This window comes from Prionailurus viverrinus, unplaced genomic scaffold (genome assembly GCF_022837055.1).
Source record: "Prionailurus viverrinus isolate Anna unplaced genomic scaffold, UM_Priviv_1.0 scaffold_53, whole genome shotgun sequence".
Classification (NCBI taxonomy): domain Eukaryota; kingdom Metazoa; phylum Chordata; class Mammalia; order Carnivora; family Felidae; genus Prionailurus; species Prionailurus viverrinus.
In genome coordinates, this window is record NW_025927616.1 from 2,047,277 (window position 1) to 2,074,762 (window position 27,486).

General features: G+C 57.2%; 2 long non-coding RNA genes across 4 annotated transcripts; one reads left to right on the plus strand and one right to left on the minus strand.

Annotated features, from left to right (window-relative positions):
- Positions 1 to 9,277: 9,277 nt before the first annotated feature.
- Positions 9,278 to 23,458, minus strand: LOC125159610 (uncharacterized). 3 transcript variants are annotated; one of them, XR_007149841.1, is made up of 8 exons: positions 23,083 to 23,458; positions 22,362 to 22,540; positions 15,815 to 15,912; positions 15,492 to 15,603; positions 14,844 to 15,073; positions 14,350 to 14,475; positions 9,741 to 9,890; positions 9,278 to 9,418 (listed from the first exon to the last, which is right to left on the minus strand). It is a non-coding gene; the product is annotated as an uncharacterized LOC125159610 (long non-coding RNA). The 3 variants fall into 3 exon arrangements; XR_007149840.1 differs by lacking the exons at positions 9,278 to 9,418; positions 9,741 to 9,890 and adding an exon at positions 13,677 to 13,976; XR_007149839.1 differs by lacking the exons at positions 9,278 to 9,418; positions 9,741 to 9,890 and having other exon boundaries at positions 13,677 to 14,475.
- On the plus strand, positions 10,119 to 14,403 carry LOC125159611 (uncharacterized). The gene is made up of 3 exons (XR_007149842.1): positions 10,119 to 11,912; positions 12,238 to 12,408; positions 14,266 to 14,403. It is a non-coding gene; the product is annotated as an uncharacterized LOC125159611 (long non-coding RNA).
- Positions 23,459 to 27,486: the final 4,028 nt, after the last annotated feature.

Sequence of the window (27,486 nt, forward strand, 5' to 3'; positions counted from 1 at the left end):
CCAAAAAGGCATCTGAGACTTTGCAGTGACACTCCTGCCCCCTACTCCAAGCTGCCACCTTCCACCCAGACCACGGCAACACCTTATATCTGCACCCCCACCCCTGGCCCTTCACACAGCCTCCGGAGAAATGCTGCTAAAGCCAATCATTTCAGGACGTCCCCAACTTAAAAAAATACCGAATGGTCAGGGCGCCTGGAGGGCTCTGTCGGCTGAGCATCCGACTCTTGATTTCGGCTCAGGTCATGATCTCACGGTTTGTGGGTTCAAGCCCCACGTCAGGCTCTGCACTGACAGTGTAGAGCCTGCTTGGGATTCTCTCCCCTGCCCCGTTCCTCCCCCCCTCCCCTTGTGCTCTCTCTCTCAAAATAAATAAACTTAAATTTTTTAAATTTTGAGAGAGAGAGAGAGTAAGAGCAGGGGAGGAACAGACATAGAGGGAGACACAGACTCCGAAGCAGCTCCAGGCTCCGAGCTGTCAGCACAGAGCCAGGTGTGGGGCTCGAACTCATGAGTTGTGAGATCATGACCTGAGCCCCCCAGGTGCCCCCCCACACACAACTTTTTTTAAATATCAAATGGTTTCCATTGTACACTGACTACCACCTAAACTCGTTGGCTCACGAGTCCCCATGTGACTTGGCCTTACGGTCTGTCCACCTGTCGCTTACTAGGCTGCAGCCAAACCCCTGCCCACCTGCCTTTTTGTCACCCCCTTGGCTTTATTGCCTGAGGATGCATCGAAACCTGAAATGCCCTCGTTCGCTTTTTTATTGGCCATGCCCGCTAACACGAGCTGCAAGAACCAGGCTTCGCCAGCTTTCCACGGTAGCCCCAGGGGAGGCACAGAGTAAGCCTGTATGAAAATCGGCCGGAGTCCCGCTAGAGGGACGGGGTGTTGCCGCTTTCCTTCCGATTACAACACTTCTGAGACCTTCACGGACGGGGTGCTGTTGGATCCCCACTGAACCTCATGTCATTCGGTGCGGGGCTCTAAACGAATCAGGACCAGGAGGGTGTACCTTCACCATTGATAAGGGGAGTCAAATCGATAACATTAGTGGCGAAACCCTAGGCCAGAAGCATTCTCCTAAAGTCGTCGTGAACACTTTTCGGCGCTATTAAATGTCTCTTGGAAAGTTCTAGTCAAGGAGAAAATATGTTTTTGAAAAAGGAAATCATTATTTGCAGGACGCCTTCATGGTTTAGAGTTCAGGCTCTGGGGGCGACGGGGTGACTCCGTCGGTGAGGCGTCCGACTCCAGCTCAGGTCATGAGCTCGCGGTTTGTGAGTTTGAGCCCCACGTCAGGCTCTGTGCCCACCGTGCGGAGCCTGCTTGGCATTCTGTCTCCTTCTCTCTCTCTGCCCGTCCCCCACTCACTCTGGTGCGCTCTCTCAGGAAAGGAATAAACATTAAAAAAAATTTTTTTAATTAAAAAGAGTTCAGGCTCTGGAGGGGCGCCTGGCTGGCTCAGAAGAGCACATGACCCTTGATCTCAGTGTCATGAGTTTGAACCCCACCTTGGGTGTGGAGATTACTAAAAAGAAATTTTTTTTGGTAAAGATCTCAGGAGCTGAACTGCCACTCTAAGCCACTCTCCTAGCGGTGTGACTTCGGAAAATTTGCCCAGTCTCCCATGCCTCATTCATGAAGTATGTAGGAAGCACCTACTATGCGCCAGGCGCTGTGGTGGGAATATGGAAGAGAGCAAAACGTCCCCAGTCCTCTTGGGGAAAGTACAGTCTCGTGGGGGAAATAGACGATAGAAGTAAAACACTTTTAAAAAATAAAGTAGGGGCGCCTGGGGGGCTCAGTTGGTTAAGCAACCAACTCTCAGTTTCAGCTCAGGTCACGATCTCACGGTTCGTGGGTTCGAGCCCTTGCATCGGGCCCTGGGTTCTCTCTCCTTCTCTCTGCTCCTCCCCTGCTGTGTCTCTCAAAATAAATAAACATTAAAAAAAAAAAAAAAAAAAAGACCTGCCTGAAGGAAAGGAGAGCCATTTTATTTTTGAGAGAGAGAGCGAGCGAGCAGGAGCAGGGGAGGGGCAGAGAGAGGGAGACACGGGATCTGAAGCAGGCTCCAGGCTCCCAGCCGTCAGCACAGAGCCCGACGCGGGGCTCGAACTGAGAGTTGTCCGCTGGAGATTGGCAACACGGAGGTGATCGTGATCTTGACAAAAACAGTCTTGGTGAAACAGAGGGCGCGAGACCCGATGGGAGTGGATTCAAGAAGAGACCGGGGCTTCAGTCAAAATAATCGCACTCGCAAGCGCCTGGCCGGCTGGATGGAACGCACGACTCTCGATCTCGGGGTGGTGAGTTCGAGCCCCACGTTGAGTGGGCTTAGAGCTGACTTGAAAAAAATAAATAAAAAGAGAATCGGAGGAAAGGAATTGGAATCAGCAAGAAGAGGGAACTCCAGAAGTTTTGCTTAAAATGCAGGGAGATGGAAAGTAGCTAAAGAGAAAACAGGACCGTGGGTTGGTTGGCTTGTGTTTTTCTCCCTGTAAGATAAGAGAAATAGAATGATTGTTTGCTACTGAGTCTCTTCTATGTGTTGTTGGGGTTGTGAGGATTGTATGAATCAAAACATGGCAAGTGCTTGGAACTCTTTCCGGCACGTAGTAAATGCTCAATAAATATTCACTGCTAGTTTTGTTATAAGATTATTATTTTTTTTCCATTTTTTTTAACGTTTATTTATTTTTGAGACAGAGTATGAACGGGGGAGGGTCAGAGAGAGGGAGACACAGAATCTGAAACAGGCTCCAGGCTCTGAGCTGTCAGCACAGAGCCCGACGCGGGGCTCGAACTCACGGACCGCGAGATCATGACCTGAGCCGAAGTCGGCCGCCCAACCGACTGAGCCACCCAGGCACCCCTAAAATTGTTATTAACAAATAATACTTATCCTGAAAGCCTAAGAGTTTCAATTACAAAATTATTGGGTTTAAAAAAAAAGAGTTTAATGTTTGTTTATTTTGGAGAGACAGAGAAAGAGACAGAGCATGAGCAGGGGAGGAGCAGAGAGAGAGAGGGAGACCCAGAATCCGAAACAGGCTCCAGGCTCTGAGCTGTCAGCAAGGAGCCCGGCACGGAGCTCGAACTCACAGACCGTGAGATCATGACCTGAGCCAAAGTTGGACTGGACGCTTAACTGCCTGAGCCACCCAGGTGCCCCACAAAATTATTGGTTTTAATGAGATCTCAGTAAGATAGCAGGCTATAAAATATACAAAGGTCAATAGAATTTCTATACATTACCAATAACTAGTTACAAATTTATAATGAAACTAATTGTTGGTTATAAGATCAACATAAAAACTGTAATGTAGGGGCGCCTGGGTGGCGCAGTCGGTTGGGCGTCCGACTTCAGCCAGGTCGCGATCTCGCGGTCCGGGAGTTCGAGCCCCGCGTCGGGCTCTGGGCTGATGGCTCAGAGCCTGGAGCCTGTTTCCGATTCTGTGTCTCCCTCTCTCTCTGCCCCTCCCCCGTTCATGCTCTCTCTCCAAAAAATAAATAAACGTTGAAAAAAAAAATTAAAAAAAAAAAAACTGTAATGTAAAAAATTCTATCTACAATGTCCACTTCTCTATAACACACCAAAAAATAAGCTTAGGAAGTGTGTGAGAATTATTTTTAAAAAATCTTTTTTGAAGACCATAGAAAAGATCTGACTACATCAAGAAAGATGTATGTTCCTTGATGGAAATGCTCAATACTGTAAAGATTTTAGATTCTTCCACACTGAGACAATCTCAACAAAATTTCTAACAAGATTTTTAATGGAACTTGGCGCTAATTCTGAGTTCATCCGGGAGAGAAAATATGCATGCAAGAATTAAGAAGCTTTAGGGGCGCCCGGGGGGGGCTCCGTCAGTTAAGCATCGACTTCGGCTCAGGTCATGATCTCACGGTTCATGAGTTCGAGCCCCGCGTCGGGCTCTGCACTGACAGCTCGGAGCCTGGAGCCTGGAGCCTGCTTTGGATTCTGGGTCTCCCTCTCTCTCTGCCCCTCCCCTGCTCACACTCTGTCTCTCTCTCAAATAAAGATAAAAAAAATTGAAGAAAAAAAAAGAAATTTTGGAAACTTCCTTGAAACAAACGTCAAAGTATATTATAAAGCTATAAGATGTAAAACTAATACCTGCAGAAGGTAAGCAAATAGATCAATGGAACCAAAGAGTCAAGAAACAGAACCCAGACTGTGTGGGAATGCAATATATAATAGTGTTAAAAACTTGGATAAGAGGGGCGCGGCTGGCTCCATCCGTGGAGTGTGCAACTCTTGATCTTGGGGTTGTAGGTTCGAGCCCCACCTTGGGTGTAGAGATTACTCAAAATAAAATAAAATCTTAAAAGAGGAAGAAGAAAAAGAAAACTTGGCTAAAGGTGACCCGTCGAGTTTTTAAAGCGAAAGAGAATTGCACTATTCACGAGAGAGCATGTGTTTTGTTTTTTTGTTTTTTTTTTACTTTTTTTAATGTTTATTTATTTTTGAGAGACAGAGACAGAGCATGAGTGGGGGAGCAGCAGAGAGGGAGACACAATCTGAAGCAGGCTCCAGGCTCCGAGCCCTCAGCACAGAGCCGGAGGCGGGGCTCGAACTCACCCACCGTGAGATCGTGACCTGAGCGGAAGTCGGATGTTTAACCGACTGAGCCACCCAGGCGCCCCTCTTCACATGTTTTAATACGCTTCCCCAACATCTCCGCAATAAACCTACAAATGGCAGCACTGTTTTGTATAACCGAGACATCTGAACAACCCAAATGTCTATCAGTGGAGAAATGGCTAAATAAAATTTTATGGAGTGATACTAAGAAGTACCGTGTAGCCATTACACAGAACGAGGCAGAGAAACCTATAGATGCTGACGTGGGAAAAGGTCCAAGCTCTACAGTGACACAGAACAAGCACACTGCGGGTAGTAGGTTTCTTTCTAGGAGTTTAACAACAAAGGCAGTGAACACACACCCCAGAACCTCTGTAGGTACGTGCGTGGAGATGGCCATATTACACACACATATTACAGGCCCGGGCCTGGAAAGGTCTGGACACGCCCGCCGGGCGGCTCACCGCCCCAGCCCCAGGGGGACCTTGGGACAGGGCAACCACTCGCTCAGGAGCAAGGCCTCAGACGCCGCCGCCCAACTTGTCACAGCGGCGGGAAGGACGTACGGAGCGCCGAACACCTGCTCGCCCTAACCGCGCCTGGCTCTCCCGGGGACCTTCGGGCCCGAGCGCCACCGTGTGCGCCGCAGAGATGGCAGAACCCGGGCTCAGAGCGTCCCCACCTCCCCAGCCCCGCCCGGTCCGCGTCTCCGTCGCGTCCCTGGTTCCGCTTCGCGGGAGCCGTCGTGTCTGGACCCCCGGGTGGCATCCTTTTGCTGTCAGCAACGCGTGCACTGCGGCACAGGCAGGCGGCCTAGCCCATACCCGCGGGCGGGACACGTAACCTCCACCAGCCTCAGTTTACCAGTCTGAAACACAGGGACCACGGGGACAGGCACGAGGAGATTTCATAGGGCTTATTAGGAGTGAGCCTCTTGTTTTTTTTTTAAGTTTCTTTCTTTTGAGGAATCTCCACCCGCAAGGCGGGGCGCGAACTCACCACCCCACCGGGAGATCAGGACTCCCACGCCCCACCCACCGATCCAGCCGGGCGCCCAGGACCGAGCATTTTTAAGACGTAAAAGACACATGGTACAAGAACCCTGGGGTTCCGGACGGCACCTCTTTGGGTTTGCGTCGTGAGCGGATGAGATCTTGGAGAGGGTGCCGGCGGGGCCCGAAGCGGAGGGCGGCCGTGCGGGGTGCGTACACGACACGACAGGACGCGCGACAAGGGCTCCGCGCAGCCAGGGTCCCCGGGGTCCCGTCCACCTCCGCTCGGGGACGCCGGCCCTCCACGCCCTCCAGCCCCGCACATCGCCCCCACGTTCGCAGGGCGCACCGGGGGCTCTTCCCCGTCTGAGCGCTTCTGCAACCGTCTCCCGACCTCTGCTTGCGGCCTCCGCTCCCCTGCTCTGCGCGCCCCCCCCTGCCTTCCTCTTTCCTCCCCTCTCCTGCGGACTTCCCTCCCCTGCCCTCCCCTCTCCGCCCCTTCGGACCTCCCTCTCCTTCTCCTGCCCTCCCCTCTCCTCCCCTTCCCTGCCCTCCCCTCCGCTCCCCAGCCCTCCCCTGCGGCCGCCCCTCCACTCCCTGGCCACCTCCCCTGCTTTCATCTCCCCTGCTCTCTCCTCCCCTCCCCTGTGGTCTCCCCTCCCCCCTCTTCCCCTCCCTCAGGCGTCCCGGAGACCGCCCCACCGAGCTAGCAGAGCGGGCCAGCCCCCGCCTTCCTCCAGGCCCCCTCGCCTCTCCCCCGCACTCCGCGGGCTGCAGCGGCCGTCCCCAGACCACGCCCCTCGGGGTCCACGCCCCTCGGGATCCCGCCGCGCCCTCCCTGACCACGCCCTCCAGCTTCCGGGGCGTCCTCGGGCCCCTCCCAAGCGCAGCTCCCGAGACCACGCCCCTGGAGAGTCTCGCCGCGCCCTCTCAGACCACGCCCTCCGAGACCACGCCCCCGCGCTCCCGCCGGGTCCCAGGCCACGCCCCTGATCACGCCTCTCCGAGTCCAGGCCGCTGCGCGCCCGCCTAGCGCTCCGCCCTGCAGCACGCCCCGCGCGAGTCTCCCCCGCGACCGTTGGCCTCGGCCGCCCGGAGCTGGACGCGGGCTCGCTGTCCCCGCAGCCCCTCCGGCCACAGGTTCGGGACCCCGGCCCGCGAGCTGCAGCCGCGGCCCTGAGAATGCCGCGCCTCCTGCCGAGGGCGCCCGGCACGCGGCCCCTCGGAAGACAAAGCTGCTTAGTGCTCGCCGCGTCCCGAGCAGGTGGGAGAGAATGATCTCTTCGGCGGCGGCGGAGCCCCCAGCTTGCTCCGGGTTCGGCTTCGTCATTCGCGAGGCCGCGGCCTTGGGCTCAGCCTCTGCTAGGAGCTGGAACAGAGGATGACCCGGCGGCCCCCAGGTCCCCGGTCGGGAGAAGGCTCGTCCTACGGGGACACGCGGGAGGGAAGGGGCTGGGACTGAGCGCTTGGCCAGGGTGTCATTCCCGACCGCCTCGACGGTGAGCAGGGCTTACACGGGTCAGGACCAGAGAGAAACACCCGGCCGCGCTCGGGCTCAGGATCAGATTTCACTTAGGAACCAGGCTTGCGGAGTTGCGGCAAAGAGGTCGGTTGGGAGGTCACCCCAAGGCCTGCGGAGCTGCCCCTGGGGAGGAGGGAATCCCAAGTCCTGGAGAAGCCAAGTCTTGGGGACAGGGAAGGTGGACGGGTATATAGGTGGCCTTCCGCAGTCCCACGGTGGAAACTCCCAAGGGCAAGGGCGCCTTAAAGGCTCAGCTCCCATTGTCTGGGGAGAGGGCGTGGGGAGGCCGGAGGAAGGGACCCCAGCACAAGCATCACCTGCAAGGCAGCCTTGCCCAGAGGTCTTAACAGGACCATTTTATACATCAGAGACTGCCTCCCCGCCCCCCAACCAGACAGAATCAAGCTATTTTTCCAAGGAGAGGGCACATCCAGCCAGAAGGTGCTTCCTCCCTTTGGGGATCTCAGCCCAGGATCTCCCCAGAGCCTCCCTCCCTTCCCCTCTGCAGGGGGTGGGGGCGGGGGGGGGGCACCAAGGAAGTATTTCCCACTCTGGGGGGAGTAAAGAACAATGGCTGAGACCCAGATTTCCGGGGACCCAGGAACCTAATGTTGAAAATGGTTGACAAACCCCTTTCAGGGGGAGATTTGGCCTCGTATTCGGGGTGAACAGAGATGTTCTTGAATATCTTCTCCACCACGAGCCAAGCACCGTGCTAAGCTTTCACGCTGCCCTCACAGCCACCCTCCCCCCCCCCCCGGAAATAAGCGTTGTCCCCCCTGTTTCAGAGACAGGGACACTGAAGCTGCCGGTGGTGAGATGACAGGCCCCAATCACACAGCCATTAAGGGGCAGAGTCAGAATTGCAAAGCAACCTTGACCGCCTTCAATTTGGGCTGGAGAATGACTCCAGATACGGTACCTAGGAAAGGTGTGAAATGCTCGGTAGGTTTTGTGAGGCCGCTGAGGACGGACACGGACCCACTCTCAGGTCCGGTGAGCGGTGGCTTTCCGGCTGGACCGATGGGGACCATACCTGGGCGTCTCTGCCCCGGCCCGGGTCCGAACCTCCTGCTTTCCTGCTGCCCCAGCAGGCTCCACTGGGAGCACTGGGCAGGAGGCCAAGGGGACTCCTCCCCCGTGGGCCTCCCGTGTTCCTTCTTGGGCCTCCAGGTCCCGGGCATGCCACCCCCAGTCTGAAGTGTTCAACCCGGTTCGTAGTCTGTCTGGCCTCCTCGTCACACGGCCGCATCCCCAGAGACATTAGCCCCGCGTGGACGGGGCCCCTTTCAGGAGCCCACCCCCCAGCCGAGGCTCACAGAGCAGGCTCACAGGGCGCCCACAGAGCAGCGCCCTCTCGGAGGTCCCTGTGTGAGAAGTTTCCACATTCTCCTAATTCCTGCAGCCCTGGGAGGCTGGCCTTTTCCAGCAGTCGCTGCCTTCATGAGGCCTCACGGTTTTCTCCTTACCTTTCGGTTACTAGCTAACGAGTTTTTCTTACGTGCTTAACACTCCTGTGGTTTTGTTTTTTTAATTTTTTAATGTTTATTTATTTTTGAGACAGAGAGAGACAGAGCATGAACGGGGGAGGGGCAGAGAGAGAGAGGGAGACCCAGAATCCCAAGCAGGCTCCAGGCTCCGAGCTGTCAGCGCAGAGCCCGATGCGGGGCTCGAGCTCACGGACCGCGAGATCGTGACCTGAGCCAAAGTCGGGTGCTTAACCCATGGAGCGCCCCCCAGGCATCCCAAGACTCCTTTAAAATAAATGTCCATTGTGACACATGGGTGGCTTCTGTCTCGGGACCAGGCGTGGGGTGTCCGGGGCTCTCCCGCCCCCTCCTGCCCAGGCCCGAGTTTTGTGGCCGCGGGAGGGACAGCACGACACAGTGGGCTCTGATTCAGAGCCTCCGCTGGAGCCCTTCAATGTGGTGTCTCCCCACAGGCCCCGCAACTGGGTCAGTCTATCAGGCCAGCTGCTTCTGAGTGATGAGTGTGTGGTGAAACCAGTTAATTCCAGGGACATCGGCCCCTTTGCTGCTGCGCTTCGGATGTGAAGCGACTTCCTTGATCGGAAGCAGTGTCGCGTGGAAGGTTAGGATATGAGCGAGGCAGGCCCGTGCGTGGTGGTGCCGGGGGACCCCTTCCGGGTGGGAAGGACAGTTCCGTGTCCAGGATCTGGGTAGAATCCGCGGGGGACAAATCTCTGCCCCTTCCACGAGGGGAAGGGACCGGCGTCATCAGCCTGCTGCTAGGAGGCTGGCCAGGCCCCGCGTGGTTGGTCTCTGCCGCTGGCAAAGGGACAGCAGGTGGCCCCGTCGGCACTGGGGCGGGGAGGCCACGCAGAGCCCCACACCTGCCACCACAGCCGCTCGGTTGCCTCGTCCCTGGGACAAGACGCTGACTGATGCCCAGAGGACGAGTTTCCTCACCGTCAGGAGCCTCTTCGGCAGTGGATACCCTCCAGGGGGCAGTCGCGTGGGACACAGGTACCCTGACATGCCTTGTGCGTTTGGAGAGACCCGTCGGGTCCTTCCCCCGGCCTCCTTGTCACCAGTGCCCACCATAGTCCCTCCCTCCCTTCCCCCCCCCCCCCCCCCCCCCCCAGCGGACCTGTGCGGATCCACACTTCTGGCCGTCTCTCAGTCCAGACAAATGTGCCTCGGAGCGCTGTCCCCGGGGCAGGATCCCCGTCACCGCCTTCCGCCAGGGCTTCCCCGGACGAGGGCTGGAGGGCTGCCGCTGTCCCCTTGCTGCCCATTCCTGCGGAACCATCCGTAAACTACACCCGAATTCTTTCCCTCTCAGCTGATTACAGGAATTTTCTTTTCTTTTCTTTTCTTTTTTTTTCTTTTTTCTTTTCTTTTCTTTTCTTTTCTTTTTTCTCTTCTTTTCTTTTCTTTTAAGTTTATTTATTTTGAAGGAGAGAAAGAGAGAGAGAAACCCAGGCAGGCTCTGCGCCATCAGCACAGAGCCTGATGTGAGGCTCGAACCCACGAACTGTGAGATCATGACCTAAGCCGAGATCGAGAGTCAGATGCTCAACCGACTGAGCCTCCCCACCCCACCCCTCCCCAAGGCGCCCCCAGGCCTGAGGATTATCGGATCTGCTATCACCGGGTCCAAACAGAAGAGGACCTTGCCCCGCCCCCTGCCCTGGCCGCAGAACCTTCTCGCTTGCTCTGGTCCTCACTCGAAACTCTCGCCTCCTGTATATCTTTACAACGACCCCCAATTTTTTACCTGCATGATCGCAACCTCACCCTTAGCAGTGGCGTCTGGGATGGACTGATTGTATTTCTCCTTGTGTGTAAGTAAAACAAATACTTGATTGAAAATAAGAACTTTCCATCTGAACGCTCCCTGAAATACCCAGGGCCCTGCAGTCCCCCCTGGGGACACGCTCGCAGGGGCGAGGAGGGGCAGGACGGGCACAGCTGTTTGACCGCACTTTTCAGTTCTTGTTTCTTGGAACCAGCTGAAATCTGACTCTGAGCCCTTGGCCACCAAGGTGGGCAGAACTTTGATTTCGGCTGTTATGGCAGATGGGCCACCCTAGGTTCTTCTAGAACTAATGCCAGTCCCACATCGGGGGAGGGGGGGTCTAGTTACCATCCCCCTGAACCTGGATGGACCCACGGCTCCCCTGTAGTCAGCGGAAAGCCACAGAAGTGACTCTGTGCCACGGACAGTGACGCCAGGTGCACCTTGTGAGAGCCCGAGGCACCGGGTAGGCAATCTGACGCCCCTGAAGTGACCAGGCCCCAGGAGAGCCCTCTTCTGGGACCAGGCGTAAGCGACAGAGGCTTACGGGACCCAGGTCACCCCCAGCCCGGAGCCCCAGCCATCTCGGGGTAAAAACAAGCGGCCTCACTGTGGGTTTGTTCTAAAAAAATTCTTTTTTAATTTAATGTTTATTTTTGAGAGAGACAGAGACAGAGCGTGAGCAGGGGAGGGACAGAGAAGGAGACAAAGAATCCGAAGCAGGCTCCAGGCTCTGAGCCATCAGCACAGAGCCGGCCGCGGGGCTCAAACTCAAACCGTGGGTTTGTTTTTTTCTTTTTGAAAACTCCCGCCCCGCAGGAACCATCTGCCTTCAAGACAAATGGTTGTTTTGTGCCACCAAGTTTGGGGGGTTTCTTACACGGCAGTAGGTGTGGGAGACCCTTCCCGGTGGCCTTCTTTAGGTGACCGTGGGGTCTCTCCCTCAGGACCCATTGTCCCCTCGCCCCCAGCGGAAAGCTGCCTTGTGTCCAGGCTCTGGAGGTGGACATCGAGGCTCGGGGCCAACGTTGCCCACACAGTCCCCACGTCGGCACAGTCTCGGGCTCGGGGCAGGGGCCTGTGTGACTCATTTGGAGCCGATGACAGTGGAGAGGATATTTGATGGGAACTTTTGCATTTCAGATTTTATTTTTAAGTAATCTCCACGCGCAGCGTGGGGCTCGAACTCACAACCCCGAGACCAAGAGTCGCACGCTCCACCCACCCGGCCAGCCAGGCGCCCCCGATGGGACCTTCTGAGAAAACGAGGATTTCTCCCTCTTTGGAGACAGATTCCACAGGTGCCCCCACACACGTACACAGCCCCCCACCCCACGGCCAAAGAAGAGGCGCTGACGAATTCGCCTTGACCATGAGAGGGAGCCAGCTTTCGGAGGAAAGTTACGAGTGTCGAAACCAGATTCGAGGCAGAAAACAGCAACAGCAACAAACCAGGCCCCAAAAGGGAGAGCTGCGCCCCTAAATCAAACCCAGCCTGAAGCTGTCTCTAAGTGACCGCAGGTGAAGCTGGGGGCACATTGTCATCTCTCAACCAAGGAAACGGGTCACGAGGAGGCATTTAAACTAAACACGTCCCATAAGAATTCCAGGACTTGGGGCACCCGGGGTGGGGGGCTCAGTCGGTTGAGCATCTGACTCTTGGTTTCAGCTCAGGTCACGATCTCACGGTTTTGTAGGTTCGAGCCCCACGTCAGGCTCCACACTGACAGTGCAGAGCCTGCTTAGGATTCTCTCTCTGCCCCTCCCCTGCCCATGTTCTCCCTCTCAAAATGAATAAACGTTAAAAAAATAAAGTGTTAGGGTAAAAACATTCTTTCTCCATCAGGATGCCCTTGCGTACAGAAGTGAGCCCTGCTCCGCGCGAGGGACGTCGGCGTGGGAAGCAAGCTAACAGAAGTGCGAAGAATGAGAGAGGGGCAGAGAGAAGTAGCCAGGGCCCTGGTGACGTCAGAAACCTCTGGAAGCCCTCTCCACCTCTGCACTGCTCAGTTATTAAGTTAATACACTGCCACGATGTTTTTTTATCTAATTATTTATTTTTTAGTTGTTTTCAACGGGCTTTCTTACTTATTCATTTTTACGTAAGCTCTGCACCCAACATGGGGCTCGAACTCATGACCCCGAAATCAGGAGTCTCATACCCCACCCGCTGAGCCAGCCAGGTACCCCCAATAGGCTTTGTTTTCATTTCTCTATCATCTATCTATCATCTATCAATCACCTATCTATCTGTCTAAAGTTGGTTTCACTGCTCAGCACAAAGCCCAGCGCAGGGCTTGAACTCAGGACCCTGAGATCAAGACCTGAACTGAGACGCTTAACCGTCTTACCCACCCAGGCGCCCCTAGGCTTTACATTTTTGAGTAGTTTTAGGCTCCCGGCAAAATTAAGCAAAATGTACGCAGGGTTCCCCCACAGCCCTGCCCCACACAGGCACGGCCTCGGTCATTTGCTGCATAGTTCAGCCCACTGTCAACCCCCCCCCCCACCAGAGTGGGACATTTGCTACAGTCAGTGACCCTGTGCTGACACATCGCAATCGCCTGAAGGCCGCAGTTTCGGGTTCATGCTTGGGCTGTACATGCTGTGGGTCCACCATCATTATTGTTTTTTTTTAATATTTATGTATTTTGAGAGGGGGGAGGGGCAGAGAGAGAGGGAGAGACAGGCTCCCAAGCAGAGATCAGCGCAGAGCCCGACGCGGGGCTCGAACCTCGAACTCCCGAACTCCGAGATTATGACCTGAGCCAAAGTCAGACACTTAACCGACTGAGCCACCCAGGCGCCCCTTGATAAATTCTTATTTATTGAAAGACCTCCAGTCGAGAAATAGAGAAGTAATTATTAGGTAGGAATGCACGGCACATGATTATGAGGAAGTCCCACCAGATCCTATTCCCAAATTATAGTCTCTCTGCTAAATTCCAGAGCATTTATACTAGGAAGCATTGATTTTTTTTTTTAATGTCATCAGATGCATCTTTTTTGCAAATATTTTCTCCCCATCTGGGGTTTCTCTTCTCGTTCACTTGATAGCATCTCTGTCCCAGAGCAGAAGGTTTTAACTTTAATGAAGTCTGGCTTCTCAATTATTTCTTTCATGGGTCACGTCTTGGATGCTGCAGCTAAAAAGTCGTCACCAAGGGGCGCCTGGCTGGCTGGTCAGTTAAGCGTCAGACTTCGGCTCAGGTCACGATCCCACAGTTGGTGGGTTCGAGCCTCATGTCGGGCTCTGTGCCGACAGCTCGGAGCCCCGAGCCTGCTTCGGATTCTGTGTCCCCCTCTCTCTCGGCCCCTCCCCCGCTCACACTCTGTCTCTCACTCTCAAAAATAAATAAATAAACAAACATTAAAAACATTTAAAAATACTAAAAAATAAAATAAAAAGTCGTCCCCAGACCCAAGGTCAGCTAGACATGCTCCTAAGGGTAACTTCTGGGAATTTTAGTCCCATATTGTACATTTCGGCCTGGGATCCCGTGAGAGTTCGCTTTGGTGAAGGCTGGAAGGTCTGTGTCTCGCGTCCCCTTTTTTGCATGCGGATGTCCAGCTGTTCTGGCATCACTTGTTGGAAAGCACAATTGCATTTCGGTTTTTGAATTTGCAGACAGCCGTCCCCGGCCCCTTATCCTTGGGGCACGCCTGCCAACACCCCCGGGGGACGCCTGAGACCGCAGCTGGCTCTGAGCCCCACCCAGACTGGTACACACACACCTCCGAGGAGGTTTAATTTCTAAACTAAGCACAGCGAGGGGTGAACAACAGTAACCAATGATCAAACAGAACGATTATTACAATGTATTGTAATAACAGGTATGTGCAAACGGTTTCTCTTTCTCTCTCTCGCTTTCAGAATATCTTATTGTCCTGTGTTCCTCCCCCATCTTGTGACGATGTGAGACAATGAGATGCCCCCGTGGGGAGGTGACGTGCGTACCTGACGGAGCGCTGGGCTACCGTTGACCTTCTGAGGCTGAGTCAGAAGAAGGACCATCTGATCCTGACCGTGGTTGACCATACGTCGCCGGTCTTCGGGGACTTCCAGAAGTTTCCGTGAGCATTTCTGTACAGGTTTTGCGTGAATATAAATTTTCATCTCTCTAGGGTAACTACGCACGAACGGGTCTCTTTATCTTTTAGGTCATTTTAGTCTTTAGGTCTTTTAATTATTTGGGGTTTTTTTTCTTTATTTTTTTTAAGGTTCTATTTTGGGGGCTCCCGCGTGGCTCAGTCGGTTAAGCTTCTGACTCTTGATTTCTGCTCGGGTCCCGATCTCATGGTTTGTGCGATCGAGCACCGCATCCGGCCCTGCGCTGGTGGCATGGAGCCTGCTTGGGATTCTCTCTCTCCCTCTCTCTACCCCTCCACCACTCACGCTGTCTCTGTCTCTCTCAAAATAAATAAAATTTAAAAACTTAAAAGTTTACATACTTATTCTCCAGGGAAGGACGCTTGCTCGCGGGGCCCAGGCCCCAGGCGGGGAGAAATCCCAGCAGCCCCGTGGCAGGTTCACGTGCAGGTGCGTGGCCACAGGTGCAGCTGAGGTCCCAGCCAACAAGCAGCGTGTGATCGAGCCGTCCTCTCGGTGATTCCGCCCCCAGCCTTTGAATCCAGGCCCAAGCCGATGCCACAGAGGAGAGACCAGCTGTCCCCGGCAAACCCTGCCCAAATAGCAGATTTGTGAGCAAAATAACTTGACGCTAAGTCCTGGGGCGTTCATTCTGCAGGAACAGGCAACCACAGCAGGACCCCTCTTCTGTCCCCGGCTCTCTCCTGCGGGCCTCACAACGTGTCCCCCCCCGCCCCCCACCGGGGCACCCAGCTAAGGCCAGAAAGGACAAGGTGGTAACTCACTACCTTGCCAGGTGTGTCCCCAGTACCCTCTCCCCTCCTCTATAGTCACGTGGCCCAGTTCAGGTTAGCCCGGGCGGCGGGACCACATTGGGCCGCATCCCTGGGAGCGAGCTACATCTGCCTGCTTCCGTCCCAGACGACGGGGTGTGAGCGGATGTAACGCGTCTGCGGACGTCAGGCCTGGGGCGCGTGCCCGCACGCGGGCTGGGACACAGATGGGCTGACCTTACGACCCCTCCAGGGGGTGGAGGGACCACGGCACCCAGGAGACCGCGGTCCCTGAAGGACGACAGCAGCGGAGCCGTCCTGAGCCGCTCTGCTCTCCCCGCGTCGGTGCCTGGGACGGAAAGAAACCGCGATCTTGCCTGAGTCGCTGTCTCGGGGTTTCTCAGTTACCCCGGCTTAGCCTCCACCCAAGTAATACCGGAAGTGAGTGTCTCAAGCCGGGTGAGCTGACCCTCGCTGAGACGCAGGGCACAGGAGAGCCCGTCTGCTTCCTTAACACGGGACAGGAAACACACAGGCAGGAAACATAGCTGGACACTCACCTGCTGTGAGGAGCCCCGCGTAGCAGGTGCCACCGAGGGGGCCGCGGGAGATCGGAAGGCGGAGAGAGAGCCTTCAGAAGGAGCCGTGAGCAAGGGCCCTGCGGAGACAGAGGCCGAAATCGAAGGCCAGAACCGGGGAGACGGAAGTGGGGGCCAAGGGCAGTCCAGATACAGGAAGGAGAGGCACAGGGCCGACGCGGGAGGGCGCCCGATCCTTCGGGGGAGACGCGGAGGCCACGGTCCGCGGTTCAAAGGGCTCGGTAAACACCGAGGAGCCGGTGCCGTGGGGCTTAAACCCAACGTGGCCAATCCTACACGATTCTTTCCTGTTTCTATTAGGGAACTGTCTGCAAACAAATCTCTACTTGATGAGCAGCTTAAGCATAATTGCACCTCGCGTGTTACGTGCATATTTCACTGCTTTATTAAATCCTTCAAACAACATAGTTCTGGGAGGTGTAATTAACCTCTTGAGAACATTACCTCGCAACACAATAAATGAACCATACGCTTCGGTTAGTCTTTCGAAAGACCCCTCAGTCTGTGCGGTCTGCAGTGGCACTGAGTGGGGCCGTGTGGAGGACCCCATTCCCCACGCCTGAGTGATTGGGCCAGAGAGGGACACGTGGCCCAGGCAGGGCCAATCAGAGTCCTTCCCTACGATCCACCCACAAAGGCAGGAAGAGGAGTTGGCAGGGGACCTAATCGCAGGACTCTAAAGAGGGGCTGGCTGCCCTACGGGGGAACAAGAGAGCCTGTTGTCAAGGCCGAGCAGAGATGACAGATGGACAGAGACCCTACGGTGCCGAGTCCCCGGAGCTCCTCCCCCACCTGTTCCCAGGCTCCTGCCCGACTCTCGGGCTAGTGCATTCCTCCCCAAGTTGCATTTCTGTCACTTGCCACCAAGAATCCTGGCTCAGCGTGACCCTTAGTGCGACATCTCAACAAACCCCCAAACCCTTGACTGCAAAACATACTAACATTTCACGAGCCACGTCCCCCAGGGGGACAAGCTGCAAAATAGCTATGACAAGGCCCTGACCGTAAGATGCATCCCGGTTTCAGAAACAGAAGAATAAGGGGGGGAAAGGGACTCCCTAGAACGGATAAAATATGGCAGCCGTGTGCCCGTGGATGCGTCACCGAGTCTCTGTCATCGTCAGTGTCCTCATCCACAAAGCAAGGACGATCATACCCAGGACACAGGATCGGGAGGGTTAGAAATACAACACAGTGGAACTGTCTACACACAGACGTTCTTAGCAGCGTTACTCAAGAGTCAAAAACTGGAAACACCGTCAACTGGTTGGATGGGTAGGCGGAGCGGGGGCCAGCCGGGCTCCCCAGCGAGAAGCAGGAATGACACCACGCTGTGCCACGATGTGCCTTGGAAACATTCTGCACCGGAAAGAAGCCAGACGTGAGAGACAGCACATCGTAGAATTGATTTATGTGAAATGTCCGGAAAAGACAAATCTATAGAGACAGAAAATAGATGAGTGCTTGTCTGGGGCAGGAAGAAAGCAGGAGCGACAGAGAAGGGGCGTGAGGGATCTTATCTGTGCTGCAGACGCGCTCTACAAACCCACCCACCGTGTCGGGCGCGCAGCCGGGCGATCTAGTAAAAATCGGTTGGGGTGTATCCTCGAAATGAGTGAATCAGACAACATGGAAAATACGACTCGATAAAGTGATTACTATTATTATTTTTATTTTGAGAGAGAGAGAGAGAGGCTGAGCAGGGGAGGGGCAGAGACAGAGGGAGACAAGAGAGAATCCCAAGCAGGCTCCGCATCCATAGCCCAGAGCCCGATGCGAGGCTCCAACCCACAAACTGTGAGATCATGACCTGAAGTCAGGAGTCGGCCGGGCAACCGACTGACCCACCCAGGCGCCCCGATAAAGTTATTATTAAAGAACTAGATGTCGGGGTGCCAGGGGGGGGGGGCTCAGTCAGTGAAGTGTCCGGCTCTTGGTTTCGGCCCAGGGCACGATCTCACGGTTCGAGAGTTCTAGCCCCACATGGGGGTCTGCGCTAATGGCGTAGAGCCTGCTTGGGATCCTGTCTCTCCCTCTCTCGGCCCCTCCCCTGCTCAGTCTCTAGCTCTCTCTGTCTCCCTCTCAAAATAACTAAATAAAAGATTTTTTAAAAAGATGTCAAGTGTCTAGAACAGACACGGTGGGTGCTCAAGAAATGGCGACCCTCCTCTGATCCTGGGGTCCAGGTTCCTGACTCCACAAGGCCGCGCCTTCCTGGGCAGCTGGTGCCCTGGGAGGTGCGCTGTTCTTTGACGTGCTGCAGGGGCTCCCTGGGGGACACCCAGAGGAAACACTGCTTCTCGAAACTGCTGCGGTCAGAGACCGCAGCAAGGCCCCGTCTCCAGAGAGCCGACTGGGGAAACTCCCTCCACCCTCCGCCACCCCCACACACAGACGGAGAGGCTGGTGACCTACGGTGTCTCAGATCTTTCCTGGACTCAGTAAAACTCACAGGAACACCAAGAAACGAGGCTCATTTCACCCCCTGGAAAACGAGTCGCATCCCCGAGACTCTGCAACCCAGGTGAACCTTAGGCTTGTCTGCCTCCTGAGGGCGGGGCGGCAAGGACGAGCCTCAGGACCTGTCCGCCCGTCGGTTCAGTGACCCTCAGCGTGTCCAGATGCTCGGACACCGCCAGGAACTTGTGACACCGTCCCAGAGAGACTCTTCTCGGAAGGCCGTCCAGCACAAGGCGGGACTCGGCTCCAGGAGAGGCCCTGGCCTCCCTTCCCTCCCCCTGCCTGGCCGCTGGACAGAAATGCGGGCTTCGGGCTCAGGGAGCCCGCCAGGAACCACTGCGCTCTCTCTCTGCTGCAGACACCCAGCACAGGTCACCTTGCGGTGGACGACATTCGGGGACGCTGTGAGTGGCCACACTGCGCTGGCGGCTTCCCTCCCGGGGCTCCTTCCCGGCACCTGCTGGGGCCGATGGGGAACTGAGAGGCAAGGGTCAGAGCGCCAGCAGCCATCTTGTGTCACGAGGCAGCCTCGAGAACGGTGAAGAATTAAATGAGAATTAAATGGTGAAGCCCGGGTTCCTGTAACCGTGCGGCTGCCATCCCATCCTGGAGTCCCTGCCTCCCGACTTTTTACGCAAAGTCATAGACACTCGTAACTCCGTTCAAGTTGACGTCGTGTCGCACGAGCCGCGTCTTCCTGAAACACAGCCTGCCCGTCAGATAAACTTTTCATTCACTGACTTCCACACGCAGGACGATCCTGCGTGCTAATCAACGGTCCCCTAAAACGTTCTGTGCGAATCATCTCTCTGCAGATTCAGTCGCTGTTCCCCGTGGACTCACTTTATGAGTCTCAGGGAGGCCTTTGGGACTCGGTATTCCATTGGCAGTGATGCCCTGCCCGTGTTGGCACAAGGCTTACAAATGCGTCACTCCCCGCTCGGGTGGGCAATGACTAAACAGCACCCGAGAGTCCTGCAGCGCCACTCGAAAGAGAAGAATCTTTCTGCCAGATGGGTGTAATTCCCACCCCTAACGTGTGTGCGACCTTGCAGTCAATAGAGCAGCCCACGGCTGAGGGGAGGTGACCCCGGGTCCACCCTGGAGGGTGGGGCCGGTGTTTTGGGTAGATGTGGCCTCAGAGGCAGGCCCCCGGCCCAGGCCAGGGGACCTAGGAGGAGCGGGCTCACCCGAAGGCCCTCCTGGTCCTCCGGTAACTGCCCACCCTTGAAGCGGGTGCGTTGCAAGCCGGGAGGGTAGAGGCACAGCCCCTGAGCAGGTGCATCCGGGGCCCCTGAGCTGGCTGAAACGAGCCCCTGGGGAGAAATTCCCAGAGAGCGCATCCTCCCTAGGACATTCACGGCCTCGGGTGTTATTAACAAGCATTTTAAAGGGGTCGGAGGTCAGATCCATTTAGGAAAAGTGCCCACACGGATCTCTCCAAGCCTTGCCCTCGCCCCAGTCCCACTCTTCCAGGACCCTGGGGGTGGGCGAGCGCAGGGCACCCTCAGGGGGACTCTGCCCACCATGCAGGCCGGTGCTGGGTTAAGGCGCCGCTTCTTCCCAAGTCCCAGCTTCCTTTCGTTACCGACCACCGGGCACCGGGCACCGCGCTGGGCTCTGCTCGGCGCCCCGGGACCCAGGGTCGTAGGACGGCGGGTGGCCAGTGAGGCGCGAGGCAGGGGCTCCAGGCTCGGCGAGGGCGGCGCCCGTTGGGGTGCACAGATCCTCACCTGGAGGACTGCCAGCCGCACCCCTCCCCAGCACGCTCCCCGAAGGCGCACCCCTCCCCAGCACGCTCCCCGAAGGCGGATGGGAAGGACCAAGTTCCTTGTGTCCAGTGGGGCGCCAGGCCCCGCCCACAGCCCGAGAAGAGGAAGTCACTCTGGGGGCGGGGCCAGCTCTGCCCGAATGGGGGAGGGGAGAGGGGAAGGGAAGGGAAGGGAGGGGAGGGGGAAGAAGGAGGAGGAAAGGAGGGGGAGGGGAGGAGGAAGGGAGAGAGAGGGGAGAGGAGAAAGGGGGAGGGAGGGGCGCCCTGGGGTGCACAGGAAGCAAAGGAGAAATGCCACTTCCTTCTCCCCTGGCTACTTCCCTGTTTTGTAGTCAAAGAGATGAGCTCTCCTCGCCCAGCTCAGTCGCTGGAGACCGCTCTTGAGCTGAGTTGTGAGTTCGAGCCCCACACTGGATGTAGAGATGACTCAAATCTCAGAGGAGAAACAAAGGCGGGCAGGATTCGGGGGGGGGGGGGCACACCCACCTAGGGGCAAATCGGGTGGCTTCCGGCAGCACTGGAACAGCACTACCCAGCGGCCGGGCCACCCATCCGGACACCCACCCATCCGGCCACCCGCCCGGCCACTGCCAGGCCCCACGCCCCAGCTCGCTGCCTCGCCCTAGGTCCTGTGGACGCTTCACGCCCCACGGAAGGCCTCTGCTCTCTGTCCCCTCAAGGACGTGACTCCAGCCGCTGTCCCCTCTCCACCGGTCACCTCGGGCGGCAGGGACAGTGCCACCATTTCTCCCACTTCTCGGGCCACAGGAGCGCTTTCCAGCTCACCTCCCTCCCAGCTACCCGCTCCTCTCCCTTTACAGCGAAACTCTGAAACTCTGAAACTCTGCGGTGCGTGCCTGCGCCTCCCCCTTCCTCCTGGCCGCACCCTGGGCTCCCCTCCTGGCCCCTCCAGCAAGGCTCTTGCCACCTCAGCAGTGACCTCGTGGCCGCTGGACCACGTGCTCAGTCCTCATCGTCGACCTTGCGACAAGGGACAGGACGCTCACTCCGTCCTCCTGGCGACACCCTCTCAGGGGGTTGTGGGACGCCACACCTGCCCGCCTTCCCACCCGGCTCCCCGCTCCTGCAGGCTTTCCCTCCCTCTGACTGGCTGTGCTATGGGGGGTCCGTGGCTCAGTCAGTCCGTGGACCCCTTCTCTCTCCAAGTCCCTCCCTAGATGGACACTGTCCAACGCAAGCCTAATATGAACCGCATGTGTCCTTTAGCATTTTCTAGGGGCGCCTGGGTGGTCGGTTAAGCGTCTGACTCCCGACTTCAGCTCATGTCATGATGGCGGGTGACGGGATGGAGCCCCGAGCAGGGCTCCGAGAAGCCTGCTTTAAGATTCTCTCTCTCCCGCTCCTCTTCCCCACCTGTGCCCCCCCCCTCTCTCTCTCAAAATAGAATCTAAAATAAAATCAATTTTCTAGGAACCAGGTTGGAAACGTAAAAAGGAAACGGTGAGATTGATTTTAAGACTACATTAACCCTAGGGGCACCTGGTATTCGATGTAAAAATTATTGAGATACTTTACTTTCTTGTACTAAACCTTCGAAATCCAGTTTGCATTGAACACCTGCAGCGTCTCTCAATGTGGACACTAAATTTTCACTGGACTTTTTAAATTTATTTTTCGTAATCTCGACACCAAGGCCGGGGCTCAAACTCACCACCCCGAGGTCAGGAGTGTTCTTGCAACTGAGCCAGCCAGGCGCCCCTCATTGGAAACGCTTTTTTTTTTTTTTTTTAATGTATATTTATTTTTGAGAGACAGAGAACGCGTGCGGGAGGGGCAGAGAGAGGGAGACATGGAATCCAGGCTCCAGGCTGTCAGCACAGAGCCCGACGCGGGGCTCGAACCCCTGAACCGTGAGACCGTGACCTGAGCCGAAGTCGGAGGCCTAACCGACTGGGCCTCCAGGCGTCCCTCCACTAATTTCAAGTGCTCAGTAGCCACACGGGGCTGGTGGCTCCCGCAGGCCACAGCGCGGAGCTAGATAATCCCAGCAAACTGTGGCTGTCAACGCCAGGAGGGCTGTGCGGTGACCTCCCGTATTTATGTCCGGCCCGCGCATCTCCGCACTGCAGACCCGTCGGACCGGTGTCTGCTCACCCCTGCGCCTGGATGTCTAACGGGTGCCTCGGCCCGGCCTGTTCAAACCGGGCTCCCACAACTAGCAAGGCGTTTTCCCCGACCCAGTTAATGACAACGACTCTCTTCCGGTTGCTGAGGCCCAAACCGTAGTGCTCCTGGACTCCCTTCCCTCTCTCCTACCTCCTATCTGGCGCGGCCGTAAGCCCTTCGAGAGACTTCCAGAATCCCACCGACCACTTCTCCTGTCCCTGTCACCCTCCTTGGCTCTCCTGGGATTGGGATTTGTTCTGAGGACCTTCCGTCTGGGCCGGCAGCTCCGGGCGCGGTTCCTGCCGTCTGTTCCCCACTCAGAACGCTGCCTGGAAAAGAAGTCACACTTGTGCCCCCCTCCGCTCACGAGCCTGCAGGGCTCCCAACTCCCCCAGGAGAGAGTCATTGGTGGCCCACAAGGCCATCCAGCGCGTGACCCTGCCCTGGTGCCCCTCCCCCCCCAGCTCCTGCTGCTCCCGCCACACTGCCCCCCCTCCACCTCTCCCCCCCCCCCCCCCCCCGCGGTTCTGGAGCGCGGTGGGCCACCACGTGTCTCTCTCTGCATGACTGCCTCCTTCAGGCCTGTCCTCAAACTCCACCGTCGCCTTCCCAGTCACCTACCTGAAAGCCACCTCTCCTGTGAGCACACTTCCTACCCCCCCCTTCCCTGCTGCTGTCCCCCTAGCCCTCGTCGCCAACATGTGGCGCATTCCACTGAGGCTAGTCTGTCTCTGCCATCACAACCTCCGCTCGATCCCCAGTGCCCGGAACGGTGCCCTGGAACCTCTGAGGCCCCGCATACACATTTTGAACGAACGGATGGAGTCGCAGGCGGGGAAAGCCCTGGCGCAAACCCGGGGGCGGCTGCTACCTGCCGAGGCCTGGAGGCGGGGAGGCCTCGCGCGCCGGAACTGCCCTCTGCGTGCGGGCGGGCGGCGGGGCTGCGGGCGAAGGGGCTGCGGGGAAGGCGGGGGCGGCGACCGCCTCCGGGCCCAGGGGGTCCCGGCAGATCCGGATGCGGATCCGGAAACTCGGAAGCAACAGAGCGCGGCTTTCAACGCCAGGTGGGGGGGGGGGGGGGGTGTCGAGGACCCTGAACGACGCACGGCCCGGCGGGCGGGCCGGGCTTTGTCCCGGGAGGAGGAGCCGCGGACCCCGGGCCCCGGTGGGCCCAGGGCCCAGGCGGCCCTCCCCCCGCTCCGTCCTCCGTCCCGCCCGCGGGGCCGCAAAAGAGGCGCGTGGAGGCCGCGGAGGCGCGCGCGAGGGCGCGGGGGCGCGCAGGGCCGCGCCGAGAAGGCGGGCGCTCGGCCGGGAAGGGCGCCGGCGCGGGGAGGCCTCGGAGGCGGGGGGAGGCGAGCGCGGGGGAGGGCGCGGGGGCGCGCAGGGCGCGGGGCCGTGCGCGGAGGGCGGGCGCGCCCCCGCGGGGCGCACAAAGAGGCGCCCCTTCCCGGGCACCTGCGAGCCGCGCGGGGCTTCCCTGCTCGCGGCCGCCGACCCCCCCACCCCCACCCCCACCCCGCGGCCGGTATTTATTTGCGCTGGCGGAGGGGGGCGGGGCCTCCGTCTGGGACCAGAAAATCTTTCCAGGAAGTTTGCTCCTATTAATACTCGAGTTCCTGGCAGCTGCTCTCTGCGCGGGGGGCGGGGCGCAGTCCTGGCGCCTCCCGGGACCGTCCCCGTCGGTGCGGGTTCTCGGGAGCGGGGCGGGGTGGTCGGGCCGCCACCTTTGGGCGATTAGCGGGCGGGGTGGCGGTGGGACCCCTTCCCGGGCGGGGGCGACCTGGAGGCCCCGAGGTCCGGACGCCCGCCGCGACCTTGGTGCAGCCACGGGGCGGGAAGACGCTGCGGCAGCCGCTTGACCTTTGAAACTTGCGTGCTTCTCGCCGCCACCTTGCAAGCTCAGCGTCAGCTCCAGTCTGCAGAGGGGGACAATGGAGCTCAGAGAAGTTCGGCACGCTGTCTGAGGTCACGGCGCCGCCGCCCAAGCGAGGGCCCAGGTTTCTGACACGTGTCTCGCGCGACGCGGTCCCTTGGAAGCAGGCGTAACAGGATTGATCCTGTCGTAGCGGCCAACGGAATCGGCCCCCAAAGGGGCACCGCGGGAAGCTGCCGGCCCGCACGCGGCACCTGGGAGCCTGCCGGGTGTCGTCGATCCCCTTCGGGCGCCGCAGAGAGGCCTGCGCGGCGCCCATCACACACCGCCCCCCCCCCCCCCCCCCGGCGCATCAATCACTTCGCCAAAGAAAATTTGTTCTTAACATCCCTCAGGTGCATGTGTAGATGAGATCGGAAGCGGTTGACAGCTGCCTCTGGAGTCGTGGGTTCCTGACAAATGCTAAGGGACACGCACAGCCACATGGCACTGTCTCTTCCCCAGTATTTTCTTTCTCTCTTTTTTAAACGTTTATTCGCCTTTGAGAGACAGAGCGTCAGCAGGGGAGGAACAGAGAAAGAGGGAGACACAGGATCCGAAGCAGGCTCCGGGCTCTGAGCTGTCAGCACAGACCCCACGCGGGGCTCGAACCCATGAGACCATGACCGGAGCCAAAGTCGGAGCCTTAACCGACCGAGCTCCCCAGGCGTCCCTCTCTTCCCCAGTATTGTGAAGGCAGCCGTGGACACAAGGGCAACCTTTCCGCTCCGGGGTATCGGCCCCCACCTGCTCAGGGACTCTGTCCAGCTCGGCGTGGAGGTGGGTCACCACTCCAGGGCCACACTTGGAAACTTGGGCCAAAGGAAGTTTGGCTCGTGAGCCTTCTTACTCTCGTCGCCAGGGTCCCCTCCCCCTCCCCGCCTCCTCCGCCACCCGTGTGTCTCCCAGGTGGCCGGAGGAGGATGGAACACATCCGGGCGTTTTCAGGTGGGACCTGCCAGCCAGAAAGTCCTCCCGGACGCGCCCTCGCAGGAACAATACTTAAAGCCCCCTGATGGAGCACGGAGAGCCGGCTGTCGCATCTGTCTCCCTGGGACGCGGGGCCTGGTGATCAGTGGGGGGAATCTCAGCCCTCTGCTGGCTGCAGTCAGCTGAGGAGGCTTTCTGGAAGCTTAAGTCCTCAAGCATGGCTGCCTCCGGGAGCTTCCCCCGCTGCCCTGAGCTGGACCCAAAGGGCCCTGCTTCTGTTTGCATTCATGCTACCAGAGCGGCCCGTGGGGGTGGGGGGAGGGGGGGTCCGCGACACAAATGCCCACTCCCCACTTGGGTGGCCCGGGCCCACCAGCTGCCTTCACTTTTGGTAGCATCAGCTATTTTAATGCAGAGTTAGGCACACAATCCTTGCTAAAAATAAATACAAAGGAAAACCCCAAAGTAGCTGAGCCTATTTCAATACCTTTTACTTTTCTTGTCCCTGGTTCTTTTGTCTTCTCCTTGTAAGTCTGGAACTGCCTGTCGCACAGGGCCCACCCTGAGCGGCGCGGGGCTCCCGCCCTTGTCCTGTGGCCGCAAAGCCCAGACGTGACCATGGGCAAGAACAGAGTCAGAGGGACTGAGGGAAGGAAAGAAGGGAGCCCCGACAGCCATTTCTTGGAGCGCGGTTTATTTAAAAAAATAATAATAATAATAATTTTTTGTTTACATTTATTTATTTTTGAGAGAGGCCACAAGTGGGGGAGGGGCAGAGAGAGAAGGAGACACAATCCGAAGGCGGCTGCAGGCTCCGAGCTGTCAGCACAGAGCCCGACGTGGGGCTCGAACTCACGAACCTCTAGATGGTGACCTGAGCCCAAGTCGGACGCTTAACCGACTGAGCCGCCCCAGCGGCCCCAGGGTAAAGGTTTTTCTTGGGTTGCTGGGTTCTGATTGCCTTGGGCTCTAAATAACCCACGGACCGGACCGAGGTGGTGTATTTTGGGGTGTTGTGTTTCCCCCTCCCACTGATGCAAAGAGGACAGACACCTTTGGGGTATCCACTGTTCCATTTAATTAAACAAGGAGGCCACGAGACTGATGTGGCAGCAATCCCCTGGGGCCCACCTGAGCAAACCAAAATCCTAGTCTGTAAATGCCTCAAGGTCCCAATATCCAAGATGGAGACAGGATCACAAAGCGGGGGGCTTAGGCTATGGCCAAGTGCACCATTTCCTTTCTCTGCTCTGCACTTTCTCTATTTAAGTCCTGCCCCTGGCTCCTGGCCGAGCCCTCCTCACCACTTCCTGCTTGGTGCTGGGCCAGGCCAAACGATTTTTGCTCAAATAAATTCTTAAAATGCCTTTTTTTTTTTTTTTTTTTTTTAATATACAACCTGGACTGGAGTCGATGACCCTTCTATTTTTCTGGGGACTGATCCTCATCCAAGGAGGTAATTTCCACCTGGCGTGTCATTATAGCCTTCCCAATCCCTGGTCCCCTAAGGTGGACAGCCTCAGGGGTGGACACGCGGCCAGATCCCTGGAAGTTGGCACTGGGCAAGGGAGAGAAGGAGAGGGACAAAGTCCAACACCTGCGTCCCTCGGTGAGTTTCTACTCCCTCCCTTTTTTCAGAATACGGGTCAAACTTGCCTGTTTCTTTGCACGTCTCACACTTTTTTTTTTTTTTTAATTGAGAAATGGACATTTTATTTTCTGTCATGTTACGAATACTTTTTTTTTTTTTTTTTACAAACGGACATTTTAAAGTTTATTTCTTTTGAGAGAGAGAAAGAGGGAGAGCTTGAGCGCAAGTGGGGGGTGGGGGGCAGAGAGAGAGAATCCCAAGCAGGCTCTGTCTGCACTGTCATTGCGGAGTCTGATGGCGGGGTTTGAACCCACCAGCGGTGAGATCATGACCTGACCCGAAATGGAGAGGCGGTCCTACAAACGGACATTTTCAGTTTATTTATTTTGAGACAGAGACAGCGCAGTGGGGGAGGAGCAGAGAGAGAGAGAGAGAGAGAGAGAGAGAGAGAGAGAGAGAATCCCAAGCAGAATCCACGCTATCAGCGCAGAGCCCCAAGCGGGGCTCGAACCCATGAACTGTGAGATTATGCCCTGAGCCCAAACCAAGAGCTGGACGCTCAACCGAGTGAGCCACCCAGGCGCCCCCCAGTGGACATTTTAGATAATACATGGTACCAGGTCTGGGTTCCGGGCCCTCCCCTTGCCATGGTCATTGTTGGATTTTGGGCGTTCATTGGCTTGATAGGAAGAATCCTGTGGAGTGTGGCTCCTGCTCCCTGCTCAGTTTTGTCTTTTCTTTTTAAAATTTATTTTGAGAGAGAGAACACGCGTGAGAATGTGAGTGGGGGACGGGCCGAGGGAGGGAGACACAGAATGCAAAGCAGGCTGCAGGCTCCCACC